Genomic DNA, 23,506 nt, shown 5'->3' on the forward strand with positions numbered 1-23,506 from the left:
CTCAGTATAAGAAAAAGCATGAAATATGAATGAGATTTTTAATAATCACCTCAAATAAACTATATTTTTCTTGTAAATGTAAGTTTGATTGGCTCTCTGCTTTAAGTACCATAGCAATGTTGAAGAGCTGATTTCTCTCTGTGATGTTATATCTTGTAAACATTATGTCTTCATAAATATTAAAATTATATAATCAAAGATGATAAAATTCTAAACCCAGCTCAACTTGGACAGTAGTGCTGAGATTTTGATCACATTCGGAATGGAAAGGACTGCCTAGAACCTTTTGTCAGTCACATCACCATTAGGTAATCCCATAACCCTCTGTGTATAATTCCTGTCCCAGTCCTTTACATTTTCATTTTCAGTTTGTCTTGTTTCGAGATACATTATTTCTAGTAACTCTCACCTGTTGGTACACTGGTTTATTTAATTACAGATAATGAGTTGATTCATTTCAAATATCTTAACCAAAAATTTTATTTTTCAAGCTAGATACTTCTGTCTTTGCAATTGTTCTTCATAAGGTAATTTCTAAACTGATCACCATCATGCTTACTCTTCACTGAGACTGAGTTGGTCAACACTGTTGTTACAAGTGTGGTCCCTTAACCAGTCATGCTATGCACTGTCTTCTGTGACAAGCATAGAATCAGGCACTAATTTCTCTTTTTGGATAGAACATTCCATTAAAAAATCTAGGACTGTGTTATATTTAGGGACAAGTTTCAATATGTCCTGGGGAAGTAGTCAAATGGAGTTTTTAACTGAGTTGCATAAATGCTACATGCGTTCCTATTTTCCCTCCTTGGAAGTTGGCTCTTTGGTCCTAAGTATAAGAATATGCAAGTACCCTTCCTAAATTTATCTTTTTATATCTTATCCAAGCCTGATGATACCAATTTAGATCCCAACTCTATCAAAGTGATTCTAACTGGGTTTTTAATTTTTTCTCTGTACAAAAATGAGTGATTATTTCATAAGGATACTGTAAATATAAATTACTACAACAAGATATTTTGAGGCAAAAAGAAAAAAATGGAAATGTTTTCCTATATAATTATAGTGTATAGATAAATCTCTTAAGGATATAAGCATGAAACATTTTCCTTCTAGAAATTCTGTTATATTGAATATCAAGTTTATAACATGACCTAAAATTTCAAGTTTTGAATTTTAATCAATCTCTTATCCAAACCCCTTGGGGCCAGCTGTGTTTTACAGTTCAGAATTTTTCTGGGTTTTTTTTGTAGTTATGTAATATATGTCATAGAACACTCCTCTAGAAAGATTCTGGATAGCACCCCATAATTATACATTTTCATGTCTATGAATACTTTTATTGCATGGAAGAAATAAAAACTATAAATGTCTCATGTTAGTACAGGTCTGGCTTTGCCACCAATCAAGGTTGCAATACACTTATAAATAAATTACCTGTTTATAGAGTGTATAGGTTCAGAAATTATATACTAAGGACTATGAACTTCTATGTTTAGATGCATATGGTTTCAGTCTCTTTTACAAATACTTGGACACACTTTTTTAACATTGTTTTGTATTTCACCATTATAAACATTGAATACTCTTAGTAATCCACAAGTTTTTAAAATAGTGATGGTCTTGCCATTTCTTCAAAGCAGATTTTTAATAACCTAAGCTTTACCTTATGGGTGATAGGTTTTCTGTATGTAACAGAGGAGTGTTCTTCTTTAATTGGTACCTTTGAATCTTTTTGAATATTTTGTTAACAATGTACCTGCTGTGTTTCTTGGCACCACATTTGTCATTTAGCTTGGAGGAGAAAATGATTACTGTAAATGTGAGGGTTTTTTTTTCAATTTGTTTTTCTTCTTCTTTTTTTTTTTAAAAGATTTTATTTATTTTTAGAGAGGGAAGGGAGAGAGAGAGAGAGAGAGAGAGAGAGAGAGAGAGAGAGAGACATCAATGTGCGGTTGCTGGGGGTTATGGCCTGCAACCCAGGAATGTACCCTGGCTGGGAATCGAACCTGGGACACTTTAGTTCCCAGCCCGCGCTCAATCCACTGAGCTATGCCAGCCAGGGCTTTAAATGTGAGTTTTAAGGCAGATACAGCGTGTAAAGTTGAAAACTACTGAAATAACATAAATAATGAAAATTACTTTAGCAAACATGGGAAAGAATTCAGAGTCAAACTCTATGATATATCAGTGTAAAAATTACCCATATAACACTACCAGGTATTGATGATTTGGTACTTTGCTTTAGTCACTTTCTCTCCTATCATTGCTTTATAAACAAATGTAGCAGTGATTTTAACAACCCTAACTATGTAAAAGGTGTTGTAGCCATAGTGTTTAGTTTTTTATTATGTGATTGAGTGTAAAGGTGTTAAACAGTGCTGATAAGTTTAAATTATTCTATATCCCCAGGCTAGACTCTCAGTTTTGTACCTTACATAGAACCAGTTAAATATTCCACAGAACCTCAGATTCAATATGCCCCTAACTCAGTCATCTGCCTTCCATTCCTCAACCAAATCTGCTTGAAATCTTCACCCAGACACCCAAGAGTCCTCATGGATAATGCTTTCTCCCTCTTCTCTGAATTCAGTCCTCTTAGGGCCATACTGTTTATAATCTATTAAATAACCCTCAAATATCTCTATTATTTCTTATTTTCTGTTTTTCTGCTACACGTGGTGTTGAACAGCTTCATTATTCTACTAACTAACATTTTCACTTTTGTAAATGTGTAATGTTGTATGCTTGAATAACAGTTCACTGTTTGCAGTGTCCCCACAAATTTCATCTATTCCAGTCTTTTTTAATGCATATTTATTTCTCTGCCCATAATGTTCCTCCTCAATATCTTTGTCTGACTCACTTTTCATCCCAGCCAAGATTCTGTATCCTCCCAGAAGACTTCTCTGCACCGAGTACATTTCCTCCATGTTCTTTACCTTTATCATTTACCATATTATTGTTGTTACTTGATTATGTAAGCCCCTTGAGAACAGGAGCATGTTAATCATCTACAACCATTGCACCAGTAGAGTACCAGTAATAAGGGCTTTGAAAACAAAACCAGAACTAAATGTATATGTGTTTTGATGTAAAAAGAGCAATAAACTTGAAATAGGAAGATCTGGTTTGTATTGTGGTTCTACCATACATCATCAACTTGAGTCTGATCTTCAGATTCCAAGCTATAACAGGTAGCTACTACTCAATTGGCATAAAGCGTAGTTTATGCCAATTGAAGAAAATAATGTAAGTAATAATATAAGTAAAAGCTAAATAATTGATAAGGACTTAAATATGACAGCGATTATATTTGTTTTAACTAATTTACATAGATACAAATATATACACATATGGTTCTAATGCTCAGGTATATACATATCACTGAGCACTAGAACAATTTACTGGGTATATTGATAAAATAAACAGTCTTACATTTTTGAAATCAGGGCAAATATTTGTTAATTACTAATATGGTTATTAAGATTATTTAAAGAAAAATTGAAGGCAAGGAGATTTTTATTGAGAAAAGTCATATATAAAAGTTTAAAATTCTTTTTGTTACCTTATTTAATATATATTGAGGGCTTCCTGTGTGTGATTAAATGGTTACATATGTTTATAAAGGAAATAAAGGAAAAAGGAATATAATTTGGCTCCCAGAGAACTTAGGGAATAAAGTTGCTTAGCAAAAATTATATAAGTGGATCCAAATTAATATAGTGTGAAAAAATTATAGACGTACTAAAAATATTTGAGATATAACATTAGCTGTGATTAACTACAGAAAGTTTAATGTAGAAAGAGGTTTTAGAGAGTCATTTTTAAGGAAAGGTTGGAATTTATTGAAGGGTATTTCCTGTGGGGCAGTAGAGTTTTGCATGGGAGCCTGCTCAAGGACATTTGGGGGCTAGAAATTCAGCTTACACCCTGCTTTCCAGGTTAGACTTGGAGGTTCCTGATTTTCGCAAAGAAGACCAATGAGCTAGCAGTACCCCCCTTTGTTTTCTTGAAGAAGACTAAATAGGAATTAAATAAGGAGAATACTAACAGTTTTTGTTTACTGAAGACCTTTAGGGTAGGAATGATGTTTTATACAGTGGCAGTGGAGCAGTGTAGCCTACTCATGAGTGGTGACTGCTAAGGACAGGAGTTTGTATACAGGATAATCAGGAGAATTTTGAACTGGTGACATGATACGATAATAACGAAGAGGTATTATTCTGATATTTGATTTAGGATAGATTGCATAGTACTCGTGCATTAGCTATCTATTGCTAAAATAATGCTGTGTGACAAACAACACAAAAGCTCTGTGCCATGGGTTGGTTGGTGTGGCTGTGCTCACTTGTGCCACTGGCTAGCTGAAAACTGTCTCAGTTAGTTGTACTGGCCATTGTCTGGTATGGATGGCCTTGGCTAGACCAACTGGGGTCACTCAGTGCTATGCATATGTCTAATCCTGCAATAGACTGGGCTATTCATGGTCATGGCAGAGGTGTAAGAGTAAAGCAGAAACAATCATGTGCTCTTTAAGCTTCTTCTTGTTATTTTTTCTTTTTGTACTATTACTCAACCAAGACCAGGGACAAAGTGGAGAGCAGTACAAAATTACATGGCAAAATTACAAGGAGGGATGAAGCACAGGACCATAAGTGCAATTGATCTATTGCTAAAATAATGCTGCATAATCTAAGCTAAGAGTAACTCGGGTCATCATTATGTTAGGGAAGGTTTATCATGATAATGTAATGTAGTTTTGGTGAAATGTAGGGATTTACAATAGGACTGTGAATCTTGAATCTAATAGAGTCAATAAACAGAAAGAATATTGAGGAGAAAGAAGAAACAAGAACCCGTAATGAACTTAATGGCCAGGGCTTCTGACTTGAGTCAGAAGATCTGAATATGAATTGGAGTTCTTCCACTTATTAGTTGAGGAATCATTGGTAAATAACTGTACTTCTCTGAAACTCTGTTCTCTTAATCGAAAGAAGGGATGACAAGAGATGTAGTAGTGGTTGAAAAGAGATGTGTACATGTACATCAGAAACCCTGAACATTATAAAACATCAGGGGGTATTTTCATAAACTGGGATGTGCTAGTGTACACTCAGAAGGGGAATTAAATTAAAAGAGGCTACTGGTGGAGAAGAGGAATATGATTATATTTTGACATTTCAAAATGCAAAATATTTAAGTGAAACTTGCAGGGAGTGACAGAAGTCACTTTTTCTCTGGAGGCACACTACCTAGGTATCTTTTTGGCTTGCTACTTACTAACTCAATAACCTTGGTTAAAGTAGTTAATTAAAATAATAATAGACTGTGCCATTTAGGATCATTATGAGCAATAAATGAGCTGGAACATGTCAAATGATCAATTCAGTGACTCAGAGATAGTACATGCTCAATAAATGTTAAATTCAGCTATTGATGCTGTTATTACCATAGATATTATCATCATTATTCTTAGCCAACCTTAAATGCACAATTTTACTGGGTAATAATGAACATTAAAAGTATGAAAATTCTTACTCTCAAAAATCTTTCTCACACTTACAAGCTTATTTATTTATTTATATTAGAATATTTCTTAACTACACTCTTCTAGTTACTTTTTCCAAATTTTCCACTTCTTACAAAGGCCACTCTCACATGTCCCTTGATTAATCAAACAACAACCTTCCCTATTGTGATGAGAAGATAATATCTAGACTGAACTTCTTACTTTTCAAGGAAACCTAAGCCATCACACTAAGCATTTGCTCCCTCGCTCCTGTCAGAGAAAGATGCTGCATCTTTTGCTACCTTTTATTGTAGTCATTCTATTTTCTTAATGCACTTTTCTTTCTACCAGTTAGCTATTTAACCCCTGGCCAAATGAAATTGTATTTACTTGCAGCTTTTATTTTTCATTATTTATAGCTTGTTATTCTATTTATTTATCTCTTTTTCTTAACCCTTTCAATCAGACTTCTTTTATCATCATTCTTCTAAAAATATATTTCTATATGCTACCAATGGATGCATATTTTGCAAATCTATTGATATTCTTTCATTCTTCATGCCCCTTGAATCTTTGTGCCAAACAATGCTATTAATTATTTTATCTTGAAATTCCCATGTCCTTAATTCTTCATAATCATCCCTTTTCTAGGCTTCTAGGTATGTTGTCCTTCAATATACATTCTTTGCTTATGTACCAGTGTACACTTGTTTACACCCATATTGTCTTTATTTACATATGTTCTCCAATCTTAAGCATTGCCTTCAATCTTAAGCATTGCCTTTCCTGCTTAGGATTAATACTGCATTCTAAATTCTTGACCCCTCCTTTTCATTTGCTCTAATGATTTTTCCTGTCTCTACTATCTTCAATTTCTCTCTCTCCCTCTTCCCATCCCTCTCTCTCTCTCTCTCTCTCTCTCTCACACACACACACACACACACACACACACAAACTGTTTTTTGGTGGGTAACATTAAAATCTATTTCTTAAAAGTAAAATGATGACAAATACAAACCAATAATAACTACAAAAACAAAATACTGTCTCCTCATAGCTACCAATATAACCTTTCTTTTCCTGTAAACTTATTTCCCAACTTGTCTGTCCTCATTGTCTCAATTTCTTCTCCTTTTATTCACTCTTTAAACAAATGCAGTCTGACTTTCCCTTTAAACTCACTGCTTGAAATCAAGTCACAAGTAATCAATTGATAGTGCAGTTATTTTGTTTTATTAAAATTCACTGCAAAATCTGGCACTGTGATTATTCCCTTCCCACCAAAACAAAATACCTACTCTCTTGACTTTTATGGCACCAAACTGTCTTGGTTTTTAAATCATTTTGACTTTTCCTTCTATTTCTTTTTAATATGGGCAACTCCTCATCTGACCACTCTTTAAATGTTAAATAATAAAGTTAGATAAGTAATAGCAATTGCTAACATCTCTGAACACTCCCACTATCCCAGGCAATGTTTTATTTAAGTATCCACATATTAAAAAGGAGTCTTTCTGTTTGAGGGGAGGCTAAATAAGTGAGGCACAAAACCTTACTTACAGGAGGTGCTAAGATATAGTCCAACTAATAAGTCCAGAATTAGCTCAAACTCCTTTTTAAGATTCTACAGTTTGAGGTGGTAAAACTTGAAGAGAGATGGAGCTGTCTTGGAGAGCTGTTGGTTTGCTGCATGTACCATTCCACATGTGAGGGCTGAGTGGTTCCCATTCAACTTAGCTAAATGAGAAGGGCTTCAGGAAAAATATTCAGAGAGCTCCATGTGTTTGTTTCCTCCAGAAACTGAGGGATGTAGAGTCTGAAGTCAGCTGTGACTTGAAATGCCCTGCACTATGGTATGGCATACCTCTGGCAAGCTATAACCCTCCAATGCCAAAACAAAAGGTGGTGATTTTTTTGAAAAGCAAATGGTACCCTCAAAAGGGATGCTCACTTAGAGTTAAGTTTGTGTAAACCCACAGAGTGAGTTCCTTGTTAGAAGTCCTGACTCCTAAATGGTGAGCAGCGCGTGATGAATTGGGAGTTTGGTATCAGAGAAGAGACTCCAAGCAGGTCGTGTAAAACCGGGGAAGAAGCAGTTTTACTTGGCACAGCCACAAACATACTCCAGAAGGAGGGTCACTGATTATATATTTACCCTTCAGAAGGCCCTGACTGACCATGGATGACGCCTAGGTAAGTCATATACCACTGTGATTTTTCCAGTTTCTCTCTGTCAGGCCCTGACTCTGACAGAGCCAGAAATTGTTGATGTGAGTGAAGAATGTCAGAGTAAAGACAGACCACCATTCCCTCAGCCTTCAGTGCAGACTTCAAAGCTTAAAACAAGCCTGAACTTAGTACGAGAGCGGAAGCTTCAGGTTGGGTAGATCAAAGCTTTGTATATTATATAGTCCTATTCTGAACTAGAATTATGAAATAGACTTTTAACTTCCCCCCAAAAAGGACAGATAGTTTACTATCTAAGCATGAGCAGAAAAGCTAAGATAACTGTCTGAAATTTTATTTGAGGTTCAATTTCTTCATCTGAGGGAATTAGAAGAGATAATAATGCTGATTTCTGAATCTAGATCATTCATTAAATTGGCTAGATGTATCATTTCAGTGAATCCTCAAAACATTCCAATGAGCTCGTTATGATTATTATTCCCATTTTACAGATGATAAAGCTAAGGCAAAGAGAGGTTAAATAACTTGTTTAACACCACACTGTGGGTAAGTGGTACTCATCAGGATTCCATTCATGGCTTACATTTGTTTTACTGTGAGCCATCTCCTTCATTTCATTATATTCATCTAGATTTAAAGAAATGTTAAATTTCTCTAGAAACTTTCTTAAAGAGACATGGGCCATTGAAAACATTTCTCATAACTATTCCTAAGTTCTAATAAGGCAAACAAAATGTGAAGTGATTATTAGGGTTAGTATAATTATACTGAGCACAAATATTCAAGGATCCCAAATCCTCAGTTATGGTATCATGAATTTGCCTTTTTATGGACTTAGCCTACTTTGTCCTTAGCCCATTATGCCCTTTTAATAAACAAGAGCGTGTGGGTCCCATGGAAAAGTATTTAACTAGGAAGTGTAATATCTAGATTTTACTTTCAACTTTGCCAAACCCTTTGATAATGGGTTTGATAGTGTTTACTTACATATAAGTGAGGGAATTCAAATTTTCTCTAATATGTTGTATAGTTTGTTAATTTCAAAGGATTATAAAGGGCATACACATTAGCTTTATTAATTTAATTAGAGCCTTTTAATAAACAATTACTATTTATTCAACAAGTATTTTAGGGCCTACTCTATATCAGGTTCTGTATCAGGTTCAGTATAGTGTTGCTGATATCTATTCTTTATTTTATTTTAAGACCTTGGCCAATTATGGCTCATAGAAATACATCATGGCCACAAGAAGGCAATGCCTATAAAGCACTGAATACCACATATATTCCTAATTTTTTAAACTGATTGTTATTTCTAGTTATTTCATTGCATTTAATCCTCAACTGTGGTGAACCATGCATGTCCCTGGAAGAGGCCAACTCTCTATTGTGTTCTAGATCTCATCCTCTCTTGCTCTTCTGGGACAACACTTTCCTCCTCTTTTTTTTTTTTCTGCATCATCAGTGTTTCTATATCCAATGGATTATAACCAACAGCATTAAATATTCTTATGTTTCTCCCATTTAAAAATTTATTAATGACCCTGCCTTACCAAGCTACCACCCCATTTATCTTTCCCAGTATAGCAAAAGACATTGTTTTAATTGCACACACTTGTTTTTTCTAATTTCTCTTGAATCCACTTCAGTCGGGTACTCATTCAATGCAATGATCAATTCTCTGTCTTCATTCCTGTTCATCAATATACACAGTAGATTTCTCTTTTCCTGAAGCATTTTCATTTGGCTCTAGGCAGGGGTGTCCAACCTGCAGCCTGTGGGCTGCATGCGACTCAGGATGGCTATGAATGCAGCCCAACACAAAATCATAAATTTACTTAAAACATTATGAGATATTTTTGTGATTATGTATTACAATGTATTTAATGTGCAGCCCAAGACAACTCTTCTTCCAGTGTGACCCAGAGACGCCTAAAGGTTGGACACCCCTGCTAAGTCATCTCATTTGTCTGGTTCATCCTACTTCATTGCTCACTCCTCGGTCTTTATTGTTAGCTACCCCTCATCCTCCTGTCTCACTGAGATTGGATTATTCCAGGACATGGTTCCCATACTTTTCCTTAAGCCTCTACTGACACCATGGATGACCTCTTCCAACTCCTGGCTTTAAATATCATCTGAGTGTTGATGGTGACAAATGCACATTTTTAATCCAGATATTTCCATGACCTTCAGACTCATTGTGAAATAGAGAAATTTAACATGTCCAAACCTGAGTTTGTGATCTTTATTTAGTCTTCTGCATGTCAATTAATAATAGCAATGTCATTATTCCATAATCTTAGTTCAAAACCTTAGTGTCTAAGTTTTTTCTCATTCTGTATTTAATCTAGCAGTGAAATCTCTTAAGTTTTATCTTCAAAGTGCTGTAGAATTGAACCACTTTAATCACCTCTTCAACTCCACCCTAGTCAGAGTCACCATCTCATATCTGGGGATTAGACAGGATTTTCCTAAATAGTCTCCTTGTTTGGGTCCTTGTATCTCATTAGCTGCTGCCAAAACAACAGCAAGTAACACCCTGATTCTGATAAAAGATACATCATGTTTCATTTTACATCTACTCAGTTCTCTGAAATGTCTGCCCATTTCAAAGTACAAGCCCAGGTCTTTGACCTGCCCAGGGTCTAACACTTGTCCCCTCCTTTTCATCTGTCTCATAACAGCTCCTGCTATTTTCTAGCTCACTCACTCTATTCCCACCCCTCTGGTTTCTTACTGTTCAACATGTCAGGCATTCAACTGCCTTACGGATTTTGTAGTGGCTCTTCCATGTGCCTGGGAAAGTTGTCCTTCTACCATGTGACTTGGTTTCTCAACTCATTCAAATCTTTACTTAAATATCAGCTTCTTATTGAGGCCCTGACTGATCACCCTAATTAAAATTGCAATAGCCCCTACTTAGTATAACAATCCCTATTCTCAGGTTTCAATCCATAGCACATAACCATCCAACATGGTGTATTTATATTTATTTGTCCTGTTTATTAATTCTTTCTCCCTCTGATAGATTCTGTTTCATGGAACCAGGGGATTCTTTTCCAGTGATTCACAGGTGTAATTTCTACCTACAAAAGTATCTGGCATTTGGTAGTTGTTCAAAAATATTAAGTAATAAAATGAAATAAAAATCATTCTGTTGCATATTGAACACATTTCCATGATATCTACTTGGTGATTACTTGGCAATCCATATAGTGTGAATAGTTGACAGCATCTCTCTCTCTCTCTGTCTCTCTCTCTCTCTATATTTATATATATCACAATGGTCTAGATATTTATCAAGATACTATATATATTATATATACAATATTTTGATATTTAATATTTTATCAAGATGTTTAATATCTTGATGATATATAATATATATAATATCTTGATAAACAAGAAACAAATGCAATTTACAGAGCCTTTGTATATATAAAGTCATAGTTTCTATAACCTGGTGTTGATATTGCACCTTGAAGCCTGTTCTAGAATGAAGTGGTTTTATATCAAGAGATGGTGGCATTTTGAATATTTTACAAATCAAAGCAAAGAAGATCAGGATACAAATCCTGAATCATTTGCTTTGAAGATATGCATAAGGGATATTAATCTGAGTATTTTTTAATTTAAATTTCAATTATTTTTCCATTTTTTATGCTCTTTTACTAAGGAGTTTATTGCCTAAATTAAGACAATTTTTACAAAAGAAGTGATAGGGATTGTTTTGTGATGTTAAAATACTACTACCGCTGTTTGATATCTATGTCGGACTTTCATTTTACAGAAGGACAAAAGTAAAAGAGTGTTTTGTTTTGTTTTTTATTTTTTAATCGCTTTGTTATAATTATTGATTTTTTTACTTGCTCTAATTCTCTCAGAAGGAATGATTTCAACAGAAAAACAGCTGTTAGATGAATGTCTAACCTGCTTTCCACTAAATTTCAAAGTTTAATCTGGTATACTGAACATTGGCATACATATGATTTATTTATTTTTGTTAATGTTTGAAGAAAAATTCTAGATTCTTGAAACTCACACTGTTTACTTTTCCTGGCAATTTCATTTCAGGGCCTTATGGGTCAAAGCTCAGTAGCAACCATGACAATGTTTTAGTTTGCAAAACGAGAGTTTAGAACTATACTTGTGGAATTCCTTTTAAACATGATTATCATACCTAGTTAATTACACCATATAGTTTTGCATTGATCTCTGCAATTTAGCTTACAAACAGTAGCTCTGTATTACTAAAGGCTGTTAGTAAGCCGTTAATATTTCTTGTTTGATTATTTCTTGTCTCTTTATTTCATAACAACTTTGTAATTTAATCTTATTGAAGATTAGTAGGCCAAGTTACATAGGTCCTGAATTTTAAATTACATTTTGTATTGCAATCCAAGTTTTATTAGTAAGTCTAGTGATTTTTTTTTTTACATAAAGATCTAGGAATTTTTCCTAAACATGGCAGAATTTCTTGATTGAAATTCTGAATGATAGTTAATTTCTTCCTTGTATTTTGAATTTCCCCAAACATAAAAATTTCTAATACTTTTTTTATTTTATTTTATTTTTACCTTCCAAGATGTGAAATCCTTAATATTAGAATTTTGAATGTGTGCTATGGGAACAAGGTAAATCTTACCCCTCTTGATTCTTGCTCCCCTTCTCTACCAGGAGGTGGTCAAGAGGTCCCAGGTTGCCTTACGAGGCAGGTTTAAAGATTGATATTTATTTCCAAAGTATTTAGCAAAAGAAGATTTTTGCTTTGAAGTATTCCTAAAATTGCATGTTAATTTTGATATTAAGTAGAATTGTTCAAGAATGGATGTGATTAGAATTTGACACTGCATTATTCTATAATAAATTGATTTTCCTGATTATTGTGACCTATGATTCTCTATTTTCTATGCCAACTTTCAGGGTAATCTGCTTCAATTTTGATATGTAATATATCTATACTTGTGTGTTTAGAAGGTACATGTATTGGTAACTTGCAATAGATTTTTAATGGACCAAGTTTAATAGCAAGATTATTTTATCTTTGTTAATTTTGTTTATGGGACATATTATTGAAAAATATTCATAAAAGTGTCATTTAAAAATTCTTATAGACAGTTGTCTGATATACTCTGTCATTTAGAATATGGCCCTATGAAATATATTCAACCTGTATAAAATTATCCATGGGACTGACATTTGCCAGAGTTAGAAGAAACTTATCTATTAGGTAGGATCTTTTTGTAGAAGAGATTTGACCTTTGAAATCATATTTGTTTAGTAATATTGTTAGGTAAATTTAATTTTTCTTACAAAAATATAACTTTATTTTACAGTTTCAAGTCTAAAGTTCAATGTTGGTGTAATCACAAGCTTTAACATTCCCCCACTATGATTATAGATGTATTTTTCCTTGAATTCTATTAATTTTTGTATATGTTTGAGGCTGTTATTAGTTGCATTTGACCACATCATTGTTTTATCTTCATGGCCATTGTAACCTTCTGTCATTACAAAGTGTCCACTTCTGTTTTGGGACAGGCGTTTTCTCATGAATTCTGCATTGTCTGCTTTTAATAGCATTATAGTGAATTTATTTTTTGTGAGTGGTTGCACTGTGCACCTCCCCTCTACCCTTTTACTTTCAATGTCTCTCTGTCTTTGTACTAATGACCCACAAATGGTTTCTGGATTTTATTTTCATGCAGTCTGTCAATCTTTCTTATTTAATTATTGGTTTCTTTAAATTTTCTGTAATTACCTGTATATTTGTTCTCAATCTATTGCCTAACTAAGGGCTATTTCCCTGTTTTGCATTCCTTTTTTTTTTTAAGATTTTATTTATTTACTTTTTAGAGGGGGAAGGGAGGGAGAGAGAGAGAGAGAGAGAGAGAGAGAGAGAGAGAAACATCAGTGTGCAGTTGCTGGGGACCATGGCCTGCATGCAACCCAGGCATGTGCCCTGACTGGGAATCGAACCTGCGGCACTTTGGTTTGCAGCCTGCACTCAATCCACTGAGCTACACCATCCAGGTTGTGTTTCTTTTTATTAACATTCAATGCCTCCTTTTGAACTGATTGAATATACTTTTTTAAAAAAAGTGTATTCCCCCTCTATTTCCCTTCTATTACTCAGGCAGTTTTATACTCTTTTGCTATCTTTTTATCATTTAACATATATATTGCATATATATGTGTGTACTCTCAGCATAACAAAGTATAATGTTAATGTATACTTTCCCTGCCTTTTATTCCCATGTGTGTTAAGTGAAATATATTATTTTGTAGTTTTATATAGGCAATATCCCTTTCAAATTATTTACACATTTACTATTTGAGTTACTAATTATTCTTTTTGGATCTCGAAACTTCCATCTGAAATCATTTATATTTTTCCTGAAAAACAGCCCTCATATCTCCCTTAGTGTAAGTATATAAAAATGAATAGTTTCTCAGCTGAAAGGCTTTTGAATATATCTTTGCCTCACCTTTATTTCTGAAGGCTATTTTCACTGGATGTAGAACTTAGGTTACTGATTATTTTCTCTTGTCACTCTTAACATATTTTATTCTAACCTTCAATTTTGTTATTGAGAAGGCAGTTGTGAATTAAACATTGCCTCTTTCAGGGTCAATTTGTCTTTTTTGTGTGAATGTTTGTTGTCCATTTTGGATGCTGCAAAGAATTTTTTAGAAGTTTTGCTATGCTATACTTAAAATGTATCTTTTAATTTTTTCTGTTTTATTAATTTGGGGAAATTTTTACTAATTTAAAACGAAATGCTCCTGTCACATTTTCCCCCTTTAATTCTGGAATCTACTTCCCATATGCTTGTTCTTCTTATTTTATCTTCTATGCCTCTTACATCCTGTTCTGTACTTTCTCTCTGTCTCTTTATGATTCATTAGGCATTTTTTTTCTTTTGTACCTACCTTTTGGTGCACTAATTTTCTCTGCTGTGTCTATTTTGCTGTTGAACTTATTTTTTATTTTTAAATTATCTTTTTAAATTTTTTTATTGTTGTTCAAGTACAGTTTTCTGCCTTTTCCCCCCACCCCTCCCAACCACCCCAGCTCTCCCTGCCTTCCTCCCCCATTTCCACACCCCCTTGTTGTTATCCATATGTCCTTTATAATTATTCCTGTAAACCCTTCACTCTTTTCTCCCTTTATCCCCTCCCCTCTCCCCTCTGGTCACTGTCAGCCTGTTCTCAATTTCAATGTCTTTGGCTATACTTTGCTTGCTTGTTCATTTTGTTGATTAGGTTCCTGTTAATGGTGAGATCATGTGGTATTTATCTTTCATCACCTGGCTAATTTCGCTTAGCATAATGCTCTCCAGTTCCATCCATGCTGTTGCAAAGGGTAGGAGCTCCTTCTTTCTCTCTGCTGCATAAAATTCCATTGTGTAGATATACTATAATTTTTTGATCCACTCATTTACTGATGGGCGCTTGTTGAACCCACTTATTTAGTTCCCTATTGTGTTTATTGTCTTTTTCAATTCTATAGTTTCCATTTGTTTTCTTTTATTTTTTAATTTCCAGTTTCCTGGGAGAATTTACCAACTTGCCTTTTATCACCCGGACCACTGTATGCATAATTATTTTAAGTCTTTTAGATAACTTTAATATCTGGAACTCCTATGGTCTGTTACTGTTGTTTTATTTGTGTAATTGTTTATTCTTATTGTCATCTCATGTACATTGTTATTTTTGTATGTGTGTCATTTTATTTGTAAAATTGATAGTAGAAGCCATTTTAGTTCTAGGGTTATATTATTATCTTCTTCCAGAGGGATACTTACTTGCTTTGGCCATGTGACTGGGAAAATAGAAATCCTCAATTACTTCTATTCCAATAATTTCTGGAAAGATCCATCATCCAGGGATTATTGTTTCTAGAATATGACTCTTCAGAGTTTCAACTCCAAGTGAAGGGGCTTTTCCTGAGCCACACCATTTTGTCAGGGACAATCACTGTCCCTTTTAGTCTAGTGAGTTTCAACCTTTTTCATCTCATGGCACATACAAACGAATTACTAAAATTCTGTGGCATCCCCCCCAAATACATATTTTGCTTATCTGACAAAAAATAAGTATAATTTTAATTCAGTCACACCCAATGGCTACTGCTATATTGCTGTTGTTTTTTTTATTATTTGACAATATAATAGGAAAGAGGTCAGTGCCCCTGACTAAATTGTCAGGTATTGCATGTTTTAAAAGCTCTTGTGGCACACCAGTTGAAAATTGCTGCTAGTACAATGAAGCTGCCAAATATGCAGAGCCAGCCCCTCCAGAACTAGGGGAAATAAAGGCCTTCATGTCTGAGACCTAACTTTCTCCCATTTTTAAACTCTCAACTCTTCACTATTTTTCCTTTTGTATTAGGTCATAAGTGAATAAAAATTATTCAACATTTCTAGTTTTCCATATCAACAGAGGTGGTCCATCATGCACAGCCTGCATTACTGGAAGCAGAAGTCTATAAGCTTTAATGAGTACAATAAATGTAATTCATCCAAAAGACAGCTTAAAACAATTTTCTTATGATAAACAGGTTGATTTCTGTGGGGAAAAAAGCAATTATCTTTCTTAATTCATTTTCTGGTCTACTCCTGGTCTTCTTATATATTCCTGCTAGGATTTTGGATGTCAGTGACTATTTCAACAGTGTTAAAAAATAATCTCCTTTCTCTGGCACTTCCTCCTTCACATACACCTTCCTCACAACTGCAAAATTATCTATTTAAAATGAAAATATGACTATACCACTCTTTCTTAAAATGATTCCATGTTCACAAGAAGAAAGCAACAACAAAATTGCTAAAACCAATAACTAATTCATCAAAGTCACACAATAAAAGAATTATATAAACAAACCAATTGTTTCTATATAGTATCAATAAGTAATTAAAATGAAAATAATTTCATCCAAAATAGCATTAAAAATAATAAAATAATTAGAACTAAATCTAACAAAATACATGCAAGGCTTATGCACTGAAAATGACAGCATGTTACTAAGAAAAATGAAAGATTCTAAACAAATGGAGAGACATTTCATGTTCATGATTTAGAAGACTCAAAATCATTAAGAAAGCACACAGGCACAAACTGATGTATAGATTGAGCCCCGTTCCTATGAAAATGTCAGGTGGCTCTTTTTTAGCCTAGAAGAAAATGATTGTAAAATTTATATGAAAAGAGAAAAAAACCAAAATAGCCAAAACAATATTGAAAAATAATAACAAAGTTGGAAGACTTAAAATATTTATTTCACAACTTATTAAAAGTGCAGTGATCAAAGAAGCTAAAATATAGCCCATTCTTAAAATAGCTTATGAATAAACATAAGGATAAGACAATAGAAAACAATAATGAATACAAATATAATCTTAGGTTTATGGTCAATTGATTTGCAACAAATATACCAAGAGTGTTCATTATGGAAAAGATAGTCTTTTTAACAAATGATGCTGGGATGATTGAATATTCACATATATAAAAAGATTACTTTAGATCTTTACATATACCATAAAATTTAGTTCAATATGGCCCAGAGACCAAAATGCAAGAGTAAAACTGTATACATATTAGAAGGAAAACTAAGATAAGATCTTTGAGACCTTGGATTAGGCAAAGGTATATGGCACTAAAAACATAATTTATGAAAAAGTGATACATTGAACTTCATCAAAATTACAAACTCCTATACTTCAAAACACACCATTAAGAAAATGAAAAGACAGACACCTAGGAGAAAATATTTTCAAATCATTTTCTGATAAAAGACTGATATTCAGAATATATAAAGAACTCTCACAACTGAATAATAAGAAAAAAATAAGGAAGTAGCTCAATTGAAACATTGGTAAACAGGAACACAGCCGAATAATAGTCTCCCACTCCTATTTGCTGCTCACCAACAATTTGGCATCCATTCATGGACAAAGTACCTCTGTGGGAGCTGCAAGATCCAGCACCATGTGCAGAGGGGCCCGGGAGGAGTTTCACTCAACTGTGTGTCAGGTAATAGGCATATTGACCTGGCACAAGCTGTGAACTCTGTCTGCATAACTCATGAGCTGGTTCTAGCCCCCTTAGCTGTGATCCAGGAGCTCACAGAGAACACTGTCTTAGACCAACACCCACAGTCAAGGAAGTCTTTCTGGAGTCCAGGTTTCCAGTGAAGTTGTAGCCCCAACAAAATTGATACAGCCACTATGGAAGGGTATGGAAGTTCCTCAAAAGAAGTAAAAATAGAACTACCACATGACCCAGCAATTCCACTTCTGGGTGTATATTGAAAGCAAATGCAATCAGGACTTTAAAGAGCTATCTGCACTTCCATGTTCATTGCAGAATTACTCACAGTAGCCAAAATATGGAAATAATCTAAGTGTCTACCAATGGATAAAAGATAAAGAAGATTTGTACACACACACACACACACATACATATATACAGTGGAATATATTCAGTCATGATAAAGAAAGAAATCCTGAAACTTGCAACAACATGGATGGAACTTGAGAGCATTATGCTGGTAAGTCAGACATAGAAAGACAAACACTGTCTAATATTACTTATATGTAGAATCTAAAAAAGCCAAAATTATCAGTTTGTAGAATGGTTGTTGCCAGGGCTAGGGGTGTAGGGTAGTGGGGGGGGGTGCAAGGGAGAATATGGAGACATTGATCAAAAGGTACAAACTTTGAGCTATAAGATAAATAATTTCTGGGGATTTAATGTACAGTATGGTGGCTGTGGTTAATAATGCGATATTGTATACTTGAAAATCAAGAGAGTAGATTAAATGTTCTCATCACAACAAATAAATTATAATTATTTTAATAATTGTTTTATTAAATTATAATGATAAATTATAATTATTGAGATAATGGAGGCATTCACTAACCCTACTGTGATAATTATTTTACAGTGTATAAGTGTATCAAATCATCCTGTTGTACACCTTAGACCTATACAATATTATATGTCAATTGTATCTCAGTAAAGCTGGAAACAAATAAAAATATTGGAACATTAAAAAATGAACAACAGTTTGAATAAACATCTTACCAGTAATGAAAAATGGATGTCAATAAGCACATGTAAACACACTCAACACTTCTAGGCATTAGAAATTCAAATTAAAAGCACAATGAGTTTACACTTCACATTTATAAACAAAAAGACATCCACTAACAAGTGTTAATGATGTTGTAGAGATGTTAGAACTTCCATAAATTGTTAATTGACATGGAATATGGCACAACTACCATCAAAAACATTTTGACAGTTTACTAAAATAGTTAAGCATAAATTCTATTCTCAGAACTTTACTTAAGAGAAATGAAGACATGTGTCCACATACATCCTGTTTCCAGATGGTCATAGCAACATTATTCACGATAGCCAAAAATGGCAGCAGCATAAAACCCCCTCAACTGGCAAATGGATAAACAAAATATTGTGTATTCATGCAATGAAATGCTGTTGAGCAATACCAATAACAAACTACTGATACTACAGCTTAAATGAAACTCAAAAGCATTATCCTAAGTGAAAGAAGCCACTCACAAATTATACAACTTGTGATGCATGTGACATGTCTAGTCAAAGCAGAGCTGTAGTGATGGGGAGTATACCAACTATCACCTAGGCATACAGATAGGGATATGAAGTGACTTCAGTTGAGCACCAGGAATATTTGGGGGGGGTCATGGAAACATTCTAAAATTATATTGTGATAATTACACAACGCTTAAATCTATGAAAATCATGCCATTGCACACTTAAAGCAGGTGAATTTTATGGTATTTAAATTATTTCTCAATTAAGGTGTTAAATGAACACTTTTTCCTGGCTCCCAGTCACCTAAGACAGTTTTCACAAACTTGACCAAAGATAGGAATTACAGTGCTAGTTGACAATGACATCATTTCCTCTGGGGATTTTGATTTCATATACTTGACAATCATCTTGGATAATTTACATAATTAGATTTGGGAAACACTTATCTGGAATATAAACTATTAAACTCTTACTATATCTCTTAAGTCTGACCTCTAATCTGCCTCTCCCTACCTTATATTCTCCCACTCTCTGCCTCATAACTTAAAAAGTTAAACTTCCTTATTAATGCTGTCTTGTTCAAAGTTATTTCACATATTTTTTTCTCTGAATATAATATAATCCCTGCAAATATGTGGATTTTATCTTATATCACCATATCTGTCCAAACTACTGGTGCAGTGCTGAGCCTGGCTTTCTCTGCAATGAACAATTGCTAGATGTTTGAAGAGGTTCACCTGAGGTTAAAGAGAAACTCCAACTGTGAGCTGCACAGTCCTAGGGAGAGCACCTGCCATTTTCATCAGGGCGTTCTCAGATTTGGGCACTGTATGCACCCCTCAAATAAAAATCTGTGGTGATGTGATACCATGGTTTTATCTAGAACATGAATTGATCATCTTCAAGCTGAATTCCTGCCCTCAGTAATTTTACATATTTTCAGAAGATAAAGATCCCCAATCAGATTATAATATAGGGTGGGGCATAAGTAGGTTTACAGTTGTTCATATGGAAAATAATATAATATTTAATAGATAATAATGCATGAATAAACTGTTTTGCATACCCACAACTACAAACCTACTTTTGCCCCTCCCTGTATAATAGGTATGTAATAGATAGGCATGTGACTACTAATAAGGGAACACATAGAATGGGCATTTACATTATTTTGGGGCATAGGGGTCACTGAACTGTGCTTACAGAAATGGAAAAGACAAATGAAAAATGCATGCCTGTCCGTCAAGAAATGCTTAGCTTATTTGAGCTGACTGACGATGAAGCCCGTGTATTTATGACAATGTGTGGTACAAGAATGACAGTGGTAGAAGCATGCAGATAATAAGAGTAAAGCGTGCAGAGTAGCAGTGTGGCGGGGGAGGAAAAGCATCTGTTGATCATGTATTATAGTTTCAAGTACTATGTTAGTTGGCTCCTTCAAATATTTTATACTCACTGGGGTCCTGAAAGCAATCCCTTTTATTCTATTTTATATATAGTAAGATAAAGTCTCAGAAAAGTTTGTTTTCTATTCCCACATTACCAGTGTCAGAAACAGTATTTAAATACAACTTTCCCTGATTTATCTTTTATTTTATTTTATTTTATTTTATTTTATTTTTCTTACTGGTAAGAACATCTAACATGAAATATATCCCTCTTAAAATTTTTTAAGTGAACAATATACAGTATTATTGATTATAGGTACATTTGTTGCACAGAAAATCTCTAGAACTTATTCATCTTACATACTGAAACTTGATACCATTACACCTTTGAGATATAACCTCCCTTAAAGCACTCAAGATATTAGAGTCAAAGGCAAAGATAGCTGAGAACATATTAAATACATGACAGTTATAGTTTTATATTTCTGGAGGAATTATTTAACCTGAAAGTTGATTAAAGTAAAAGAAAACATTCTTAACAATGGTAACTCATATGTTAGAGCTAGAATTATATGTATTTAATCATCATAAACTTACATATAATGTATATTTAGATATATAGTTTCTATATAGTAGACCACAAAGAGATTACTGTATTAAAGATCTCCTCATTAAAAGATTTGTCAAAAACATCAGACCAGACATAACTAAGAGATTTTTTTTCTGATTCTCTGAACTGATTTTCAACAGAGGTTATGAGACATATTTTGCTGATTTTCACTTTGAGTCACATACTCACCTTGTTCAATTTTGACCTGTTCTTGGAAGTTGTCTTGCATTACTTTTTTTTTTTTTTTTTTTTGCTTTGCAGTATGTTCTGGTATCTATATCTACAATTACTTAAAGTTCAGTTTAAGTAGATCTTTATCATCTGCTACACTAAGGGAGAAGTACCTTTCTCAAAATTAAAATCATGCTATATGCAATTTTATATACCGCTTTTTTCATTTATCATATCATGAACAAGTTTTCATGTCATCAGTTTTTCTTTGAAGTTGCCTTTGCTTTACTGTTAACTGGATTTGTTTTTTTTTCTCTCTGCAACATAGGTAAGAAATAAAAAAATTTAAAATTAAACTAGTTTATCTTGTTTTCTTTGAAGAAATTATTACCTATATTATTTTATTTAGCAAAATTAGGAATGTAATTACATCATTTTTGTAGAGCCTATAAAGAGGAAGAATTTCTCTATTCTTACTGTTTTCTCATACTGAACCCTCTCTGTGTTAACATGAGTTGACATTTATTTTTACACACTTTTCTAACCTTTTTACTCCAAGGCATATTGTCTTGAAGTACAAAGAAAAAACATTGCCTGTGAAATTTGTTGTTTAGGTTTCAAGTTACCTCAACCTGGAGCCTCTCTGTGCTTCAGGGTTTTTATGTTTTCATCAGCAAAAGGACTTACCTACAGATTCGAGTATTTCACATTGTTATGTAGGGAAGTGAAAAGATGCACTGGGAAGTTTCAGTTCTATTGTTAATCCTCCCAGACAGACCAGAGATAACCTTCATTTAACTGCTAGGTTCTGATAAGAAGAGAAGGGGGGAAAAGGATGAAAGAAGAGAAAACATTTTTTAAGTGGCCAGTGCCAGGCTGCATCCAGATCAAGACTGCTGAAGGCAACAGTTGAATTTCTACTGAACTGTGCAGCGGTGGCAACAGTGAGGATGGCATGTGGAAGCTGTGGTAACTGCAATCCGAGTAGCAATATAAGGATGGCAGGAGCCACGGAGGTGTAATGATTAAGAACAAATTATAGACTTTCTTGCTCTCATTGAATAGTACTATTTGAGTGCTTATAATTTTCACTGTTTTTTTCAATCTTTTTATAGTTTATGGCTTCTATTTTTTATCTTGTTTGTAATCCTAGGAAAAGCAATGACTATTTTACATTAGACTCTTCTCAGAAGCAAAGTTTGAGTATGCCCAACACTGTACATCATCTAGCATATTGAAACTTTTTTGTGTGCAAATTTTTTTTTGAAGCAGGTTGGGCGAAACCCAGTTTCAGTGAATTTAAGAGAAACTTGATTGAGTAGAATTAGAGGTCTCAAGTATTTAAGAGATGTCTCAAGGAATTTTGTGCAACTAGGGACATATATATAGGTGGTAGCTGATGGGTAAAGTAAAATCAAGAGAAATATTTGTTTTTCTTTCTCCTAGATAGAATAATAGGATGTTTTTTTCTGGTGGATACTGATGGAAATAATTAAAAAATTTGCAGTGTATGAAAAGGGGAGACTTCCTGGAGTTTTTTGTCTTTGAGGAGGCTGACAGGAAAGGTAGTGACAAGGGCTTCAGGAAGAGAATACACCATTTTTTCTATGATAGTAGTGGGATGTGTGAGGGTAGAAAATGTTCAACAGTTTTCTAAGAGAGTGGAAGAAAAGTGAATGAGGATGTAGAATATGATTACTAGAAAGTATTAAGGATCCTGTTAAAATTTGTTAAAGTAGCTATTATTTATGTTATCATTTATTTTTATTTTATTTACCTATGCTTGTTCATCCCCCATTTTTTCTTGACTAATATCATCAAAAGGTTATCTATTTTTTTAACATGACTTTATTTGGTTTGTCAACCCTTTAATATTTGTTTCTTTGTTTATCAACTTATTTTTTATTATTTTATAATATTTTATTCTATATTCTGTAGAATTACCTGTTGTTTTTTCTTTATGACTTACATGTTTAAATTGGTTTCTTTCCAGTAGATTTTGATATGCTGTGTTTAAAATATTCTGCAGTGTTTTAAAAATAAACAATTGAT

The 23,506-nt window shown here is 33.7% G+C and overlaps 1 protein-coding gene across 14 annotated transcripts in view; it reads left to right on the forward strand.

Annotated features, from left to right (window-relative positions):
* The window catches only part of PPFIA2 (PTPRF interacting protein alpha 2), a 461,362-nt gene that overhangs the window by 5,418 nt on the left and 432,438 nt on the right, over window positions 1-23,506 (forward strand). The gene's annotated exons all lie outside the window — the stretch shown is intronic.

The sequence above is a fragment of the Phyllostomus discolor genome, chromosome 2 (genome assembly GCF_004126475.2).
Source record: "Phyllostomus discolor isolate MPI-MPIP mPhyDis1 chromosome 2, mPhyDis1.pri.v3, whole genome shotgun sequence".
Taxonomy (NCBI): domain Eukaryota; kingdom Metazoa; phylum Chordata; class Mammalia; order Chiroptera; family Phyllostomidae; genus Phyllostomus; species Phyllostomus discolor.